Below are 8,002 nucleotides of genomic sequence, written 5' to 3'. Positions count from 1 at the left end.
CCAGAGCCCTTCAAATTCGAGCCTTACACATTTTACACACAGCCGTGACTCTTATAGAACATGAGGCGAGTCCAGAACAGGTCAAATTTCAACACCGCAACATTAATCAACGTTAATAACCCTCCTCCGTTCAGCTTCCGTTTCGCTCAGATGGCGGCGGACTTGACAAAAACAATGGCAGGTGAGGCTGCTAGAGTACATGATAATAAAATACTATTCTCTAATTATCAGTGTAGCTACAAATTCATGCATGCCCATGTTTATGTTATGTTAGCAGACAACATTTTACTTAAAATAAAAACAAAATAAAAAGTGTATAGATACAGGGGTCATTGTATCGATAATCAAATCATCAAGAAAAATTTCACAGTTCACTGTGTGAATCAGCATACCCCTAATCCCATGTGCTGTACATTTCCAGATGGCTCCACAGAACAGCAATGTTACAAAAAGGCAAATCACAGAAAGTTCCCCCTAATCATCTCAACTTAAATAAAATAACATAACAGCCATCAGGAAACTTCAGTTGCATTCTTCTCACTGTCAACCACAAAGCCTGTGTAAAATGCAGTTTAAACAGACAGCCAATAGTGTTGGGGCATAGTGAGTTATCTAGCTATATTACTGTATTACATGCAATCATCATGCAGATGTAGATTCCCAAAGTGCAGCAACAGGAAAACAATGAATAGGACTAGAACTAGCACACAGATAGTGGTAGTTTGTCAAATGTAAAACCTAGACTGTATGCAGTTTCACTGTCAGCCACCAGGTGTGTTTATTATGTACAGGTAAGTACTTTCGTTCAAGTCCCGCCACCAGGTGTTTTCCTGTTTCAATCTCACTTGTTGCCAAACCTCTAGGTCTTCCTGAAGGTCCAGGTGAAGGTTTTCCAGGGAGCAACAAGGTGGCAGTGAAAGCTCCCAGTAACAACCAAAGGTAAGTATTTTCAACCCTGTTTGTTGTATAGTTGCCACTTGTGGTTTTCCCTGGTAATGGTCTTTTTGTTTCTTTCCACAGATACAATCACTTGCTTCCAGGGAGATTGAAAACAGACAGTATACCACTCCTGTGTTGTGTCTTTCTTTGGCTAAATATCCAGCATGTTTGATAAATTTCTATGACAGCTTATTTTATGCTCTGCCCTTAACCACCCAGCAGCTTATCCCGTGATTTCTACGTGGAGTGCAAGCGAGTCCAAATTTGTCACTCCTGTGAATAGCGTGCAGGGGTTGTATGTGCATCTGCAAAGTTTAACACGTCTTTTTGACGTGCTCCAGTAAATAAATAAGCAGACTGTATGGTACAATAGTCTGCAGTTTTGTTTTTCGCTAGCAGATGGCAGCAGTCCCTAAGAAATGTGCTTGACAGACCAGAGTAAAAAATGGGAGTAAAAAATGGATGCCAGGTCACTGAAGAGAATGAAATGAGGGTATTTATTTCTTTGATGTTACAAGGGGTTGTAAGGAACTGATTTCTTCTGCTGATGAAGAACACTTCACAAATAATCATGCATATTACAGCGATACAAACCAGTACCCGAAACAGTGCAAGATAGAAACTAAAATTACCACATCAATCACCCTGTATGACGTGATTGTAAAATTGCTTTGAAATCTATAGCACAAAAAATAATTTTTAAAAAGTGATGACTTTTTGTTGCACTGTTGTTATAATGCTGCAATTGTAAAAAAATAAATATGTTATTTATACTTATATAATGCTGCCATTAGGGGGGGGAAAGTATGTCATTTTGTTATTTATATTGTTATAATGCTACAATTGTAAACAAATTGTTATTTATGTTCTATTGAAATAATATATTTCTGTTTTTCATAATAACAAAAAAAGTGTTTATTACGTTATTCCAGTTTCTAGACATTGCCATGTAGTGGTGACTTCTGAAGTTGAAAAACAAAATTGCAAATCTCCGAAGTATGCTTTCACTAAGTTTGTTATTGTCCTCGGTCCACTGAAAAAATCGAATGCTGTCCAAAGAAACTCATGTGGTACGAAACCGTATGTATTAGCTAAATCCAGGAATGTCACTTGGAGCTCCTTCCTCTCATTTTTTTGCTGTTTGAATTTGCTGCCAGATCACACTGATGTGCTCTAAGCATCCTGGGAAACCTGGAATACCGGCTTTCTGAAAAAATGTATCCAGCTTCTTTTTGACTGTTCCACCTAACGTTTCCAACACAAAACAGAGATCTGTGTTTACTGTGTCCCATGCTGTCTCAGAAATTCTTGGCCATTTAACTCCAGGCTTGTACCCATGGAGGTTCTTTTCTCTCTTACACTGGTTCATCTGACCGGGTTCAGAAGGATCATTAGGTTCATCACTAGTTGTGTTTATGCAAGTCCTCCTCTCATCTGTGACAGGGGTGCTGTATTTCTGTCGCTGGATTTCATTCGACTGACTTCGTAAAAAGTACTGATCAATGCAAGGCCCTAACTCTTGCCAATTTATTCCAGCCACAGACACAAACCTGGAGCTCCATGTCTTTGCTAACTGCAGATCTTGGGCTAGTCCTTTGCAAAGTACTCTCTGTTCTCATATCGATTTCCTTTCCTAACTTGTTAACCATGTTGCCAAACCTTGAGTCATCTTCCGCCCCCACTCTCGCAGACTCTAGGGGTATTTTTCTCTTTCATTTCTTAGAAGCCTTGGGCAGGTGTCTCCAGCATCCTGTTCCATTTGAAAACACAGAGCTGGATACAGCCAGCTAGGGTGGCTAACCCCTGCCAGCCCCAATGGGGTCTATTTCCTCCTGTCAGCTGTCTCTCCAGGCTGTCACAAGGTCTTTCCCTCATCGTCAGCTGCACTATTCACAGCAGTCATTGGACATATCCAGTGCTCTCAGATAGCTTTGGCTTCGGGGTGCTGTTGATATTTCTGCTTAAGCCCTAAAGGGATCGATCTTTTGTTTAGTATTTATTTATTTATTTATTTATTTATTTATTTATTTATTTATTTTCTTAACAGGCGCCCTTATCCAGGGCGACTTACAATTGTTACAAGATATCACATTATTTTTACATACAATTACCCATTTATACAGTTGGGTTTTTACTGGAGCAATCTAGGTAAAGTACCTTGCTCAAGGGTACAGCAGCAGTGTCCCCCACCTGGGATTGTACCCAGGGCTTAAAGGATACATAAGGGTCTTTTTATTGTATTGTGTTACATGTTCCCATGTGTTGCTACAGCTGTTTACGTAAGGTGTGTGTATTGTTTAAATTTTTTTTTTTTTTTTTTTACATATTGACCACTTTTTTAAACTTTTAAATTGCATTCCCTGCCTCAAGATGGCTTCACATGTATCTGCATGGACCTCTTCCCATCCTCCTCCTGCTCACTGGGAAAACCATCTCAGTTACATATGTCAGCAGGAGGATGATGATGGGAAGAGGTCCATGCAGGTACATGTGAAGCCATCTTGAGGCAGCGAATGCAATTTAAAAGTTACAAAAACTGGTCAAAATGTAAAAAAAAATAAAATAAAACAATAAACACACCTTACATAAACAGTTATAGCAACACATGGGCACAGGTAACACAATAAAATAAAAAGGTCCTTATGTACCCTTTAACAGGTGACAACCTGCTTTTATCTGCCTGACCATCTGCCGCCCTGCCACACAGCCCTAATAATGACTGTTTCTGTTATAAACATACTGCTAGAGAGGAGCACAGTCCCCAAGAAAAGTGCCAGGTACTGAGTGAGTTTCCATTGCATGTGAAGCACTAAAGAACAGTGATTAAATGTATCATTCACCTTCAGGACAACACTCTAATTCCACAACAACCAGGAAGGAAGTTGTACGCCCAAGTAATGCTGGAGCTATACTTTTAGACAGTCATTCTAATGTAAGACGAAGCAGAGAAACATTTTTGCTAGTGCAGTGGTTCCCAACCTTTGCTCTGTGGACCACTTGTGGTCTGTGAGTAAACTCCAGGTAGTCAGCAAAGGGCGGAGATATTTTCAGCAGCACAGAGAAACAAAACATGATAACCTGTTTACAGCTAACAAAAAAACGGGAAAACACTGTAAATCTTATGTATTTGACTTATAGTTATATTAGAACATTTATTCTGTCTCATGTTTTTTTTAATATATATATATATATATATATATATATATATATATACAGTGAATATATATATATATATATATATATATATATATATATATATATATATATATATAATACAGTATGTGTTTACAAGATTTATAAATATCAAGAAATGAGTGGATATAAGCAGACACTTTCATGAACTAAATTTGTCAGGTAGTTTTTTTTTTCTTCCTTATTACTGATAATAATGAAATTAATTAACTGTTATTTTATTTATAAATCGTTATTTTGAGAACATAATCGAGAGTAGTGTCCATTATTGCTTAAAAAAACCTGAGAATAAATGTGTATTATGTCATTGCAAACACTCAGGTGAAACAATTTCTTGTAATTTGTCCAAACATCAATATTTTTCAATAAAACTTTCAGGGAGTATTATAGGGTCCCTCGGGTTATAGAATAGAATGTTTTTATACATCATAATAATTAAAAATACTTAATGTTAAAAAAATAGCGTGTTGAAAAACAAGCAAAAAGTCGATATGGTTTTTGAATTACTTTATAATGCATTGAAAAACACTTGGTCCTTAAAGTCTATAAGATATGTATGTATCTGCATCCTGTACACTCCAATCATTTTAAAATTTTTCAAATTGCTTCCCACCCACTTCGTATTCGTATTCTGGTGTGTTTTATTATATGTACATCGAGCGAAGTTGAAGACTCAGTGAGTGCAATAAGTTGCATTAGAAATGGATAGATTAATTTGCTACACAAGGTAACGGTTGCGGGGACCAGCACTGGGATTTACATTTACTGGATCCGAGGACGACTCAAGCACCAGTGCATTATTTGTCAGGTCTCTTAATCCTGCAAAATTGATATGCCATTTATCTACAAAGCATTCAGAATGTGAAAAAAATAACTTTTTTAAACATAAAGAAACAGGAACTTTGCCATCAGCAACTTTCAATGCGTAAAATGACAACATTCCTTGATGAACTTGTAACGAAGATTCAAGCCCAGGAATCTCATTAAGTTAGCTACCTTATATAAATAGTTTATTTTCTACATGTAGATATACATATACACATACAAATTCGTTTCAAAATGCTGTTGTGAAAAAGATGTGTGCAAGTGGTCCGTGGGAAAAATCCAAACACCAAGGTGGTCCCTGCATTGAAAAAGGTTGGGAACCGCTGTGCTAGTGACTACATAAGTGTACTGCATTTAATCTTACATTCTGCTACCTTTTTTAAATTGTCTTTCAACATTGTTGAGACCACAATAACTACAAAGTCCTTTTCTAAATCGTCCTTCTCTAGCTCAGTCTTGTTAAGGTTCTGCTTGTATGCTACATTTATTTAAGACAAATATGCAGCACTTATTACAATGACCAGCTGAATGGATATGAATTGCCCTATTGAAACACGGGATATACCAATTATGTCCCAATACTAGCTGGAAGGTAGTGTATCTAATCGAGTTTCCCATACTGTAGACTGCAGTATGGGGATATTTATAAATATACTTAACGCAAGCACTCAGAGTTCAGAATAATTTAATCTGTGCTGACACTACTAAAATTAAAATAAATCCATAAGTGCTGTCTGTAAAAGCAGCGGTCATCCCAGGAAGGTCGTCAGGGTGTGTGACCTTTCAGTTACCTTAGCCACAATACCTTGCATGATCATTTGGAATTTTATGATAATTTAGGCTCATTTGTGGCAGAGTGGGTGCTTGTTTTACATCCAAAATAAAAAAAAAAGATGCTAGAACCTCTTTTTTTAAAAAACTTTAGGTGATTTGTTAGGACTTTTAATTACAGGGCAGCAATGTGGAGTAGTGGTTAGGGCTCTGGAGTCTTGACCGGAGGGTCGTGGGTTCAATCCCAGGTGGGAAACACTGCTGCTGTACCCTTGAGCAAGGTACTTTACCTAGATTGCTCCAGTATAAACCCAACTGTATAAATTCTGCCAGTGGCTTTCATGCTCTTACATGGTAACTGTTAGTGGAATAAGTGTGTCTAATTAAATGTAAATGGCCATGTGAACATTTTTACCCAATGTAATTACACTGTAACATAAACATTGTAAGTACTAGATACCAACTGTTATTCGACTCTTGCATGTTAACTGCAGTTGGAATATTGTGTAATTTTATGGAAATAGTGCTGGTAAATACCAGTTCCCTTATAAAAGTTCCTAATTTTTTTTTAAAAGAAAACATGGCAAACCATGGTAAACTATGGTAACTACATAGTATAACCATGGGAAAAAAATGCAAAAATACTGTAGTAAGCTTTTATAAGGGTTTCCACTTCTCTTACTGGTTTAACTATTTGGAGATTTGTTTATTAACAGTTCGGCATCAACCCTGGAATTACCATGTGTTTTCGTCAACAATCAAGCTACAGAGAAATACTGTACATAGCAAGTCACAGTGAGTAAGGGTCTGGCGTTTCAGAATGTGCTTAAACTGCTCCGTCACTGCCCCTGGGACAATACTATGTGTGCTCAAATGTAAATTATTTTAATGGCCTTTAATGCAGTTATGAGCCAAGGTATAATCATCTTGCATCAGCTGAGATGGTGATAGATCTGGGAGCCTCACTGTGAAGATAGTATGGTGGCCTTAATAGAAGCGTTATGGCCGTTAGCTTTGGAACAGAGAGGGAGGGAGGGCTTGTTACCCATGCCTCTCTTTATTTCATTTGACAGGATTTTTTGCTTGGTGAAAAGGTTATTGTTACTCATATCTTGAAATGACAATTTCTTTCTATCCACGGGGCTGCTTAAGCTCCGTGAGACACAGAAATCATTCATTATTAATCCTGAATGTAAATGCCGGGAGAGGCAGAGAGCGTAAAGCGGAGGCACATCCTGCAGCCAAACTGATTTGAATTAGTCAGATATCAGCAGCTTAGCAGAACTGAGCTTGGTCAGGCATCCTTAGTTTCAATTGAAACAGGTTTTTCTGAATCTAGACAATATTTAGGGTATGAACTCTTACATCTATATAATAACAAGCTTTGCAATTTTGATTAGCATAATATGGGTCCCATCACAAGTTAGAGTGAAATAGACAAGTTATCAAAAAATATATTACAAATGGAAATGGCTGAAATATGGCTGAATAAAAGTATAATCAAAGGCAAAATACATATATGAATAAAGAATCAGTTGCAGGGTTCTGGAAAATATAGCGTCGCACATCCCAACGTGTTGCTACAACTGTTTAAATAATATACTTGTAATTTTTCTTTTTGTTGTTAACATCCGGACAGCTTTTTACAATTATAAATGTAAAGGCTATCTCAAAGGTATTTTCAAGATGTCTGCTTAGTGAACTCGAGTTTGAGACTTTCATTTTCCTACCCGTATTCCAGAAGAGACATTCCCCAATGAAGCTGGGGGAGTGTCAACAGTGTGGTTTTGAAGCATGGAGGGAAAGGGAGGCAAGAGATTAGACAGCATTTAACAAGACAGGGAGAATATAAAATACAAATACAGTTCATTTTTACCTCAGAATCTAATATGTTGGATTGTCATGGTGACATTATTTATTTGAGTCTAAAGATAGATCTAACACATGTATTTTACTGTAGTTTTCGATATTATACAATATTCCAATCTTAAGATTTGATTTTGTACTTTTGAAATTTAAATAAATAAATAAAATTGTCTGATTTGATCAAAGCATAGATCTGCAATGTATTTATTAGGCTAGCGCATTAAGGTTTTTTTTTTTCAAATAGTTTGACACAATTGAGGCTACCCTGGAGAATAATTTCAACGAGTCTCGTTTTTACATGGTCTATGGTTGAATTCTACACAGTTTTTTTTTTTTTTTAATAGTTTGGCCGACATAAGATTTATGATTGAGTGTTTATAGTTGTGGATTTCTCTTCATACAGGATCAG

General features: G+C 36.9%; 1 long non-coding RNA gene across 1 annotated transcript; it reads left to right on the top strand.

Moving 5' to 3' along the window:
- Nucleotides 1–661: 661 nt before the first annotated feature.
- LOC131737060 (uncharacterized) lies at nt 662–1,101 on the top strand. Its single transcript, XR_009328625.1, has 3 exons — nt 662–772; nt 864–939; nt 1,021–1,101. It is a non-coding gene; the product is annotated as an uncharacterized LOC131737060 (long non-coding RNA).
- The last annotated feature ends 6,901 nt before the right edge of the window (nt 1,102–8,002 follow it).

The sequence above is a fragment of the Acipenser ruthenus genome, chromosome 4, assembly GCF_902713425.1.
Source record: "Acipenser ruthenus chromosome 4, fAciRut3.2 maternal haplotype, whole genome shotgun sequence".
NCBI lineage: Eukaryota > Metazoa > Chordata > Actinopteri > Acipenseriformes > Acipenseridae > Acipenser > Acipenser ruthenus.
This window is presented reverse-complemented; position numbering and strand designations above follow the sequence as displayed.